The sequence below is a fragment of the Leptosomus discolor genome, chromosome 5 (assembly GCF_034619465.1).
Source record: "Leptosomus discolor isolate bLepDis1 chromosome 5, bLepDis1.hap2, whole genome shotgun sequence".
NCBI lineage: Eukaryota > Metazoa > Chordata > Aves > Leptosomiformes > Leptosomidae > Leptosomus > Leptosomus discolor.
The window spans coordinates 61,219,993-61,232,130 of NC_141395.1; the positions used below are offsets into that span (position 1 = coordinate 61,219,993).

Consider the following 12,138-nt stretch of genomic DNA (forward strand, 5'->3'; position numbering starts at 1 on the left):
CATACAATCCTTTAAAAAGAGGTAATCCACAAGAAGGCCAGTTAACTCCTGTTAAATGTCATTGGTACTCTTAAGAATAGTGTGTGCTGCCAAAAAATAAGCTACATTGAATGAACTAAGTACATTACATTTGTATTTAAAGTTATGTATGTTTTGTTTCAAAGTTATGTGAGTGTTACTTCTGAAGAGAGGTTCCTGGCAATCATTCTCAGTTTACAGTGTGTTTCTTAGGATTCAAGAGCAGGATTATCAGTGTGTGTAAGCTGTGTTACTGGTCATAGGCATTGTGATAAAGCAAATAACAAAGGACAAATTTTGAACGCTAATTTATGGTTTCTGAAGCTCTAGCATCTAGTTCGTATGTACAGTCTCAGAACCCTTCTTTGGTTGGTTCTGGAATTACTGTTGCTGTAGGTTGCGACAGAAGGAAGGAGAGGGCCCCTTCCCCCATGTTCCCAAGAAAGCCTGCGCCTTCACGGCCATTTGCACTGGCCAGTTAACGTACGTAAGGTTATGTTCCTTGCCGAATTAAAGTCTACAGTGAGTGACTCCCCAGGTCTCTGCGTCAAGTCTGTTTTCTCTTTTGGCAGTACAGAATCAGAATGCTACAGGCTTTGTAACAATTTATTTCTGAATTGATTTATTATAATTGAGAAGTGATGTTTCACTCTGAACAACTGTATTAGGATGTTAACAATTTAAGTTTACATTTATGCTGCCAGGAAGAATGAACACAAACTGAATTTCAAACTTTTAATGTGCTCTCAGTCTAATAGAAGCTGCTGTGTGCTGTTTGTGACTGGTACAGTCCTTCACCCAAAGCAATTTTGTCTGATGATAAAACCATGAGTGTATGAAGCTTGCACATTTTTCATCTCTTTTATGACCTTATCTTTTGTGAGCGGCTTCTGTGAAGGTATCCTAACTATAGGAAGCACCTGGCAAACATATATGATATCTATGCTGTGATAAGCAGTTGTGAACGAGAAAGTAGATCTGTCAGTTCTGAACTGTTCATTGTTAAAAATACTTTGTTGATTTAGCTGATTGCAAAATACATTATGGAGTGACTAACAGCTGCTATAACATTCCTAGTCAAGAAAGTTCAATAGTTATATTGTATGAGACTTTCTGTAAGAGCCTAATACTGATAGGAACAACATGGATTATAACAGCAGGGTTGAGAAGAACTGCTAACCCACGTGCTTCTTTAAAATATCGCAACTACTTGTGGTACAAGCTGATTAAGTACAAATTGGGAAGTCTTTAATTTGTTAAAAAGATTAAAGTAAATTACTTGTTAATATTCAAGTCTCTCTTTTCCTACTTGTCAGTATTGTCAGAGATGTTAGAGTTTTCCCTCTCATGTTTCTGGTAATATGTCTGTTTTACAGTCTTCAGATTCCCTGACCAACTGTACCACCTTGAATTACAGTGGTTTAGCATGTTCACTCACATGCGTTGGATTAACTCTAGGATATTAAAAACCACATTAAAAAACTTTGAGCTGTTTTTGAAGAGCAACAGAAACAGTTAATGCTGGTAAGAAATAGTAAGGTCAAGATGAAAATTGTATTCGTATTACAGTATTGAAGTTGTTTTTCTTTTACTTAAGCAGTGTTTTGTGTATTCAGCACTTCAATGTAAGGCAGAGATTTGTTTCACCTAACTTTAGCTGGCTAAAGATAAGTTCCTAGCCTAAACTGTGTGTTTCAGAGGATGATTCATTTCAACTATGTCGGGCACCAAGAGGAGTCTTGTATCTCAGGCGTCCTGAAATAGGATGAGGCGCTGTGCAGGTTTCTCTCTTCCCTGTCTATAGGAGCACCTACATAAGTTGTCTGGACTAGCTTAACTTTCAGACATCTAAGGTTAGAGGAGATGAATTCTGCCCAAAGTGTGGCTTTAGTACCAAGCATAGAGAACTAACTGAAAGTCCAGTAGTCTTGACTTGTGACTAAATGTCCTATATAATAGTATAGATTCTTGCTCATATGAGTCTCTTTTTCATGCAATAATGTTCTTTTAAAGGACAGAATTCACATATTGATCTTAGTTGCCAGAAGGAAAAACTTAAACAGAAGCAGGTTTTGCTTCATTTTAGAGCATTTATCATTGGTGGTACTTCTGTACCACTCTTTGCTGTTGATGGTAAACAGCTATTTCTCATTTAACTTCAGTACGAAATGTAATTGAGCAACAAAGTGAAGAAATAAGCATGAGAAAAAAACGATAGGATTAGAAAGGAATTGAAAGGTTAGTAGCAAAGAGAGTGGCATATATAAGGCAAAAAGCACTTGATTTGTCTTGGAAGAAAGAAAAAAAAAAATAATGTCCTGTATCCAATTAAACATCTATATCTGTAAATTGAAGAAAAATTTAATCAGTTTTAAAATAAATATTAAAAAACAGTCTTATTGAGACTGGAAAATAGTTAGTGAATGAACAAAAAGAGTAAACAATGGAAAGAAAATAAGTTCTGCAAGGAAATAAACTCCTTTGTGCTAGACAAATGTTAGCTGCTAAAGTAGCATTAAGTAAGGGAAAGGAAAAGAAAAAAGCTTGAGAGATGTGTTTTGTTATCACCTCCTGTGCTAAGCCTCCTTTTGGTTTCTTAAAGTTGTAGTGTCTCCAGAACCAAATGGATTGACTTTGCTGTCCATTTTCATCTGACCTTGATGCTCAGCTGAGCCTGGGATAGGCTTGCTTTACTGGTGGATTCTGAAGCCCACTGTAATGTACTCTTTGTTGGTTTCACAAGCAAATTGCTTCAGTGTGGAAGGAGAGTAGTATGGGGGAGCAGGAGAAATCAGTGTTGTGATATTTCAAGTGTGTAATGCATGGACTTCGTAGTTGGTGAATAGTCAAAAATACCAATGAAAATAATTAAAAATACTTCCAGATGCAAACCAAACTTTTCTTTAATGTAAATTCTACGCATTTTGTTCTACTCTGCACAGGACATGCATTAATTCATGAAAACCTGATTATGAAAAACACGTAATACCATACTTCATGAAACACTGAAAATGCAAGCTAATGAAAATTAAGCCATCTGCTAACGTATTTTCAGATCTTTTCTCATCTCCCAAATACTTAATTACTGTGTGCTGTATACAATATACTTTAAGGTTGTATACTTTAGCTGTCATTCTGTCCTTTTGCCCTTCAGCCCAATCTTTTCCACATAAATTTTTCCTCTTCTTTCAATTCTAATAGTTTTGTTCGTTTGATATTCTGATTGGTTGCATTGATAGAATAAATGCTCAAATTTGCATGCTAGCACCAGGTTTGCATGTATTATAACCCGGAAAAAAATTATATTTTGGAGCTAAAATTTTCAATGCTTGGGCTCTATCTAAAAGAATTCTTATTATTTCTAAATTTTGTTGTTGTTGTTCCGATTTAGACAAAGAGATCTGTTGTTTACAGTGTTTGTTAGCATAAGAATTCCATGTAAAGAACATTTTAAGTGCTTTATCTTAACTTTGTACAGCTTGAGTTAGAAACTCATAATCAGAATTGTGCTTGCTGTGAAGTGCTTTCCAACATTTTGGAGAAAACTGGAGTTGATCTTGCCAGGTTTGAACCTTGGAAAATTGTCCTTTGTGTCTTTCCAATAAAGAGCAGTTTGTTGCAGCTGAAAGTAGCTATGAAGGTAGAAATACGAAGGTAAAAGTACTTGATAGGTTCTTCAGTCCACTCAAAAAAGCAGAGCTCTGATTGGTTACTACAGAGTAACTATACAAATGCTGATTCAAAATAGGGTAGTTGATTAAAAACAAATAGTTGCTAGAACTACTTATAAGAAATTTGAGAGCATTTTCAACGCGTTAGTAGTTAGGACTGTTTTCTGAAAGGTAACTTCAGATAGAACTGAAGCATGTGAACCTCAGATTCCTGGGTAAAACTATACAGTGTGTTTAACAGAAAAATTATACTAGATATCCATGTTGTCTTTTAGCTTTAAGTGCCTATGAATACACTGGACTATATTTTTGGTGCTATGAATACAGCAAACTGTATTTTTGTTGTTGAAGTCTGGAGTGAATATAGTGTTGTGTTTGTGTGAGGAGTAGTTTACCAGGCTGTTATACTTAGGATTTGAAAAATTTTTTGGTTTATGAATGCGAGGAAGAATGTGTTATTACAAGATGTTACATGTGCACATGAAGTTAATACTTTATAGTGTTTGTATTTAATCATGTACTTGAAAACTCTGGGTCACAATCTTATCTGGTATAAATATAGCTCCAGTGATAACGTATGGGGATCTGGCATGGTTTGTTGTAATCACATTTCTTTACCTATGTTGCTAATAAAAGCTTTTGTTATCATGAGTGGGGAAAAAATTACAAGTTACTGCTTAATTGCTGTGTTTTTTGCTGCTTCTTGCTCTCCTATTGTCAAACCAACAGTTTGATTTTTCAGGTTCTAAAATACACAGCCTTGGTTTTATAGTGCTGCCACTTCTCTGTGGGACACAGTTTTTTAAAAAGTTTGCTTGAAGATTGCTAAAAAAGTGTAAACCATACTTCAGTCCTATTTGACTATATTATGTAGATTTGGTTTTTTTTCCATTCTTCATAGTGTCTTCCTATACAAGAGTTTCTTGGATTGATTAGTAGTAAAAAAATAAGATAAGCCCTCAGAGATTTCATTTACCCTATTACTGTGGCCACACTATTTTGTGTTAATACATGAACCCCTCACCTTCAGTGTAATTTTTCATAGTGGTTATTTCAAAGTATTTTTGCATGGAATTTGCCTAGAACCTTTGTTTAACTGAAATAACTGCACTTTCAACAAGGAGTTCTTCAAATAAAAATTAAATTATCATCTCTAAAAATTTAACCTTATTATAATTTTCCATGTGTCCTATGTACAACCTTGTAGTGGATAATTACTGAAGGCAGACAGATGTTCTCAGGTACTTCTGGATGGTGAAAATTCTAAAATTAATCAGAAATACTGCATTTCTTTAGGTAAAGCTTGATAGGGAGAAAATTATCATAGGAACTTGCTGGTATGTTATGACTTTTTAAGGGCAAGTTTCTTAAATGCTGAAGTACCACAGACTAGCTCTCCACTAGTTGCCTGAAAAGTCAGAATGTTTAATGGACCATATTCTTGCACTGAGTGTCATTAATTCTCAGTGCATAAGAAACAGTTAGATGTCAATTCAAGAAAACACATATCTGAACGCATATGTTCCTGGAGAGTAACAAGCTGATTTCTTTTTCTCATTCGTGCATGTAAACTTAATGACTTTTGGGGCGTTGGCTTACGGAATTAGGTGGAAGTTGTGTTTCTGGTTTTTTAAGCATATGGAGTAAACATTGATTTCCAAGATTTGTCTCTCCACGGAACTGGAAGGATTGGCTACTCAGGGCTTGTTTGAATCACTGGGAACTCACAGATGTTTACAAGTCTAATAATATTTTTTTTCATTTTCTCTCAGTTTGTAGACATGGGTGTGTTTTCAGTTACACATGTAAGCAGTTGTTTGGATATTGTAGGAGCTGTGCCTAAAAGTGACTGTTGAAATATATCAATACTGTGTTTCTCTGATTGCTTTTTCAGGCAATGAAGAAGGCATCCAGGAGGCAGCAGAATCTGACGGCGATGCAAGGTCAGAGAAGCCAGGGCAGCTTGCTGTGGAGACTGAAGATTGGGATGGACCAGGTAGGAAAAAACAACTGAAAGCCAAGAGAAATCTCTTAAACCAGATGCCAATATTTTTTAATATTATTATTATTATTTTAGTAGATGTGTAATGTTTTGCCTTGATTTTTAATGGACTATTTCTTTTATGAACCTTTGGAGTCAAGGGTAATGATGGATAAGTACTAAGATAAAGTTCTTGAGTTAAAAATTGTTTTGGCTATACCATTTTGTAAATTGTTCAACATAAAATGCCGTACATACCTGCTTGATATAAAGGAAAATGTTGCTGCTTAGAATTTTAAGATTAAAATTTATCATTAAGTTCTCAGTTCCATGGTTTTATTAAGGTAGAAGTTTTTCTGCTCTGTCTTCTGAGGCCAGAAGAACACCAAACGCCTGTGCCTCTTCTCAAGCTTTGTGCCAACATTTAGCAACATGTTGAGCTTAACGAATAGATACGGTATCTACTGACACTTTGAAGGACACCGTTTACCTGTTTTAGCCTGATAGAAATCATTTAGCACACCTGGCCATTGATTTCAGTTGAAAGAGAAACTCTTAGATTGCAGTCGATGAAGTGTTAGCACTTCACATTAAAGCAGTAATTCACAGTAACATTTTCTACTATGCACAGGGAGGATGGTGCAAGTGTACATTGTTAGATACGATGGCAATACGGGAATACTTTCCAAGTATCTGTTCATTACAAATATGTAAAACCTCTGTTGTACCGTAGAAATACCTAAGCCAAAGGGATAAATTGTATTTCTCAATTGGGCAATTCTGCAGTTGAATTCAATGAAATGTTTTTGTGGGTATGGACTCTGGAATGGGCCTTAAAAATCCATTATATTGACTATATTTTAGTAGTGCTCTTGGAAAATGTGCATTAGAAGCCAAACATACTGTCAGAATAGCTGAATCACCTACGGAAATTTTCCCTAAAAAGGATGAGCACATCAGAAAAGAGTTCCAGTAGCGTTCTATCAATAATTTATAATGCAACAATAATATTTCATTAGAATTCCTATATTTCAATCACATTTTCATCCTTGCTTGATTTTGCAAATTACTGTATGCTCTTCATGAAGAGAAGAACAAAACTAATGGTAATTTTCTGAAACCAGTAGCTGGAAAATATAATGCAAACAAAAATGAAGACGTAGTATATCTAATTATTATGATGTCATTTAAAATGTTTTTAATGATAATATACAAATAAGTTGATATTCTATATAAAGTATTACAGTGTTATATGAAACCAAGATTTAGTATTCTAATACACGACAGTACATTTAAAATAATAGAAAAGACTTCTTTGGATGTAGCAGAATGGCCTTTTCCAGCTTCATAGTAGACTTAAAGGCTGTCAGTGATTAACATGTGACTTGTTTTTAATTTCATTATAAATAAACTCTGCCTGAAATTGGTAATTTTTTTGTTGCTTTTTTTGTTTTTAATGTATTTCAACATAGTTGAATATGCATTTTGTGGACTGATACTGCCTTTTATATGAGCTGTCTTATACAAAACTTTCAGAGATATCTTTTGTGACAGTGTGGAGTGAAAGGAGTATTTTTTATTTTGTTGGGAAAAAATTTCAGTTCAACAGTAAGATGTCCGTATTTCTTGTAATATTTATTGGTAGCTTTGATGTGGGATAATATGGAAATCAAAGCTGAATATGGGGAAATTCCTTTTAACTTCAGAAAACTGATGACCACCAACATGAAATAAGCAGCTCTATTTTATTTAAGTACTGATTCTTTACACAGTATAATATGTGTGAAGAAAGGAATGGGTACATACCACATGCCATACTCTCCATCATGCATACTTTCTGAAATTAATTTGGTTATTTATTGATATGGAAAAAGAAACAATAATTTTTGACCATGCAGTACAAAGAGAACTTCTTTCACATCTTTGAAAAAAAACAAAGCATGAAATATTTTGCTTATTAAGGAACATATTTTAGCACAGCACAAGCAGAACCATTAAAAACTTTTCTTCAACAACTTTACCAACTCGTAGTAGATGTGCTGCCTCAGAGAGCAGATGACCATATATTCTTTGTTAATCTGGTCTGTCTCTGGTCTCATTACTGAGGTGGAGCTTTCTCAGAATCCAACAATGACTATGTTCTGCAAGTTGCTGTCAACTGGTAATGTGAACTGTGACAACTCAAGGATTCATATAAATAGTAGAGCTGTTATTTTAATGTATTTTTTTCTTTTTTTAGCACTAAGGGAACACACTGTTGTTTTCAGAGCCAGTACTTGCCAGGGACTGAAGTTCTGTGAGTTATTCATTAGCAACAACTTACAGATGAGTCAAAATTTAAGCTTCCAGCGTTAATTAGAGTTTTATTTTGTTTGAAAATTTGCATTGTTAAATGATTCACGTGCATTCCGAAGCCTTTGTAATTAGAATATTTTTATGAAGAATATCTAAAGTTAAATGTGCTGTAGCTTCAAAGAGTTTATGCTGAAGCAATCTTTCAGATCATATCGTCTTGTGACCTTCACTGACCATCAAGGAATTGCAGAGATAGTGCCTACTCTGTAGTCACTCTGAGTGTTACCTGAATGTTTTTTAAACTATCCTCAGATTTCATAGTTTTTGTCCTCATTTTTTAAAAATTCTTCTTAATGAGAAGGCTACTCTGAAATAATGGAAACTGAGGTCAATTGGCTGTGTATGGACACACAATAAAGAACCTGATTTTTCCATTATAGCCAACAGCAAAAGTCCAAGGAATGGAAAGAGCCTGCAAACCAAGATGGCTTAAAGAAATTTTATGTGAAAAAACTTATTTTTTAAATGTGGAAGCAGAGGTAATTTTAGAGCCTTGAATTTACTGTTTGCTATCAGATGGATGCCTGGATATCTCTAGATTGTATGTAGTTCTATAGCTTTTGTATTATTGCATGGATATTGGTGCAGGCGAGGCCAATAATCAGTGTTTTAATATATAATGGACAAAAGCTGGATCTCCTGCGTGTCTTCTGCGGACCATCCGTCACACGAGAGAACAGGATTATTCCATTTTTTACTGGATATCTGTTCTATGTAAGAACAAAAACCTAAACTTGTGAATTAAATATCCTAGAGGTTCCATGCTACCAGAACTTTCTTTACAGAATCACAATGTTAGGGGTTGGAAGGGACCTCAAAAGATCATGTAGTCCAAGCCCCCTGCCAGAGCAGGACCACCTAGAGTAGGTCACACAGGAACACATCCAGGCTGGTTTTGAATGCCTCCAGAGAAGGAGACTTCACAACCTTTCTGGGCAGCCTGTTCCAGTGCTCTGTCACCCTCACAGTGAAAAAGTTTTTCCTTATGTTTATGTGGAACCTCCTGTGCTCCAGCTTGCACCCATTGCCCCTTGTCCTGTCATTGACCATCACCAAGAAGAGCCTGGCTCCATCCTCCTGACACTTGCCCTTTTATGTATTTATAACCATTAATGAGGTCACCCCTCAGTCTCCTCTTCTCCAAGCTCAAGAGACCCAGCTCCCTCAGCCTTTCATCATAAAGTAGATGTTCCACCCCCTTCATCATTCTTGTGGCTCTGTGCTGGACCCTTTCCAGCAGTTCCCTGTCCTTCTTGAACTGGGGGGACCCAGAACTGGACACAATATTCCAGATGCAGTCTCACCAGGGCAGAGTAGAGGGGGAGGAGAACCTCTCTCGACCTACTGACCACACCCCTTCTAATACACCCCAAGATGCCATTGGCTTTCTTGGCCATGAGGGCGCATTGCTGGCTCATGGTCATCCTGCTGTCCACCAGGAGCCCCAGGTCCCTTTCCCCTATGCTGCTCTCCAACAGCTCAGTCCCCAGCCTAGACTGGCACATGGGGCTGTTCTTTCTCAGATGCAAGACTCTACACTTGCCCTTGTATTTCATTAAATTTCTCTGTGCCTGACTCTCCAGCCTGTCTAGGTGTCTCTGAATGGCAGCACAGCCTTCTGGTGTGTCAGCCACTCCTCCCAGTTTTGTGTCATCAGCAAGCTTGCTGACAGTGCACTCTGTTCCGTCGTCCGGGTCATTGATGAATATATTGAATAGTACTGGTCCCAGTACTGACCCCTCAGGGACTCCACTAGATACAGACCTCCAATTAGTCTCTGTCCCATTGACCGCAACTCTCTGACTTCTTTCCTTCAACCAGTTCCCAATCCACCTCACTACCTGATCACCCAGACCACACTTCCTCAGTTTATCTGCGAGGACGCTGTGGGAGACAGTGTCAAACGCTTTACTGAAATCAAGATAAACCACTTCCACTGCACGACCATCATCTATCCACCCGATTATGTCTTCATAAAAGGCTATCAGGTTGGTCAAACATTACTTCCCCTTGGTAAAGCCATGTTGACTGCTCCTAATGACTCCTCCTATCCTTGATATGCCTAGAGACAGTGCTAAGGATAAGTTGTTCCATCACCTTTCCAGGGGTGGAGGTGAGGCAGACCAGTCTGTAGTTACCCGGGTCCTCCTTCTTGCCCTTTTTGAAGACTGCAGTGACATTTGCTTTCTTCCAGTCCTCAGGCACCTCTCCTGTTCCCCACGACTTACCAAAGATGATGGAGAGTGGTCTAGCAATGACTTCTGCCAGCTTCCTCAGCACCCGCGGGTGCATCCCATCAGGGCCCATGGATTTATGTATGTCCAGCTTGCTTAATTGATCCCTAACCCAGTCCTCATCAACCAAGTCAAACTCCTCCTTTATCCTGACTTCCTCTGGGGCCTCAGGGGTCTGGGGCTCCTGAGGACAGTCTCCAGCAGCATAGACAGAGGCAAAGGTGGCATTCAGTAATTCCACCTTCTTTGTATCCCCTGTCACCAGGGCACCCGCCTCATTCAACAGTGGGCCTACATTGCCTCTAGTGTTAGTTTTGTCTGCAATGTATTTGAAGAAGCCCTTTCTGTTGTCCTTGACCTCCCTTGCAAGGTTTAACTCCAAGGAGGCCTTAGCTTTCCTAGTTGCCTCCCCACATCAGCCGACAACAGTCTTACGTTCCTCCCAAGTGACCATCCCCTCCTTCCATGATCTATAGACTCTTCTTCCACTTGAGTTTGCCCATAGTTCTCTGTTTAACCATGCAGGTCTTCTGGCTCCCTGTCTTGATTTCCTGCCTGCTGAAATGCTCTGTCCTTGTGCTTGGAAAAAGTGGTCTTTCAGTATAAACCAACTACATTGGGCCCCTTTACCTTCTAGTTCCCTGTCCCATGGGAATTCCCCTAGTAATTGCTTGTAAAGTCCAAAGTTCGCTGTGCTGAAGTCCAATCTGAAAATTTTAGATATGCAGCCCCTCAACTAAAATATTGTTGAACCCAATACAAGAAAATTATATGTTATATGCCATCTTGAGAGACAAAGAAAAATTGTTTACAGAATTAGAAATTAGTGCTTGTTTATCATCCAGTGGTCATGCTTGTATTGGTGAATACAAGTTCAGTCCCCTGTACTTACCCTTTTAAGAGACAACAAATATGAACTGAACAAAAGGGAGAAAAGATTTGAATGAAAAAGTATGAATTATAACTTGGAAGAATAAGAAACATCTTTTAGATTTTCGAAAACTATAATAAAAGTGAAGGCAATGTTGACTTTACCTAGAAGTTAATTTAAAAAAAACCTCAGAAAATCCAAGTTTAAAATGAGTGGTAAAACATTGGATGTAACCAGAGCTAGGAACTGTAATGCCTGGCTGAAAGAAAAAAAATTAAAAAGTAACTAAAAATCTATCAATAGTTTCATTAACAGTAAGATGACATTTTAAAATGTGGTAAGGAAAAAATCATTAGAAAATTGGTATTGATGTATTACAAGTCAGGTCTCTTAGTAGTTACAGAGAACAGGAAAAAGGCTAGAGTAATTTAAATATTTCCAGACTGCTTAAAACGTATTTGTGTTGGAAAACCTATTGTCTGTAAGTGATGACTGTACTTCTGTTCCATCAACAACTTATCAATGTGTTAAACCTGCTAAATCATAGCTAATTTAAGCAGACTGATAGTTTGAATTCAACTTTTTTAGGAGCTAAGTGACCCACTGCCCTAACCATCAGTCCTCAGTTTTCAGAAAGTTTTGTGATGATTTGGAAATTCTAGAATACTAGAGGAAACAAATGTATTCAAAAACAGTAAATCAGGGTTGATCTGGATAATGACACACTTGTCCACAGGACAGTGGTCCCATTGGAAATAATGGGATAAGTGATGTCAGACCCTTTTAGTAAAGGGGGATTAGTAAGAATGCTGATCTGTATAGGTTTATGGAAAAATATATCTTGTGAAACCGACTTAACATGTAATGGTGAGCTAAAGTGTCTTAGTTCTTTGCAGTATATTTACAATCCGAAGAAAATACTGAATAATGGATAGGTATCGCTATTGCTGCATCTGAATACCTTCACGTGTTAGCTGCAGCGAAGTTTTAGTTCCGGTATAATTAAAT

General features: G+C 37.2%; 1 protein-coding gene across 1 annotated transcript in view; it reads left to right on the forward strand.

Annotated features, from left to right (window-relative positions):
- Nucleotides 1-12,138, forward strand: part of ZFPM2 (zinc finger protein, FOG family member 2) — a 252,065-nt gene that overhangs the window by 9,487 nt on the left and 230,440 nt on the right. The window contains exon 2 of the mRNA XM_086466307.1: nt 5,584-5,685. The gene's annotated coding sequence lies outside the window, so the exon portion shown is untranslated. The remainder of the gene's footprint in view (nt 1-5,583; nt 5,686-12,138) is intronic.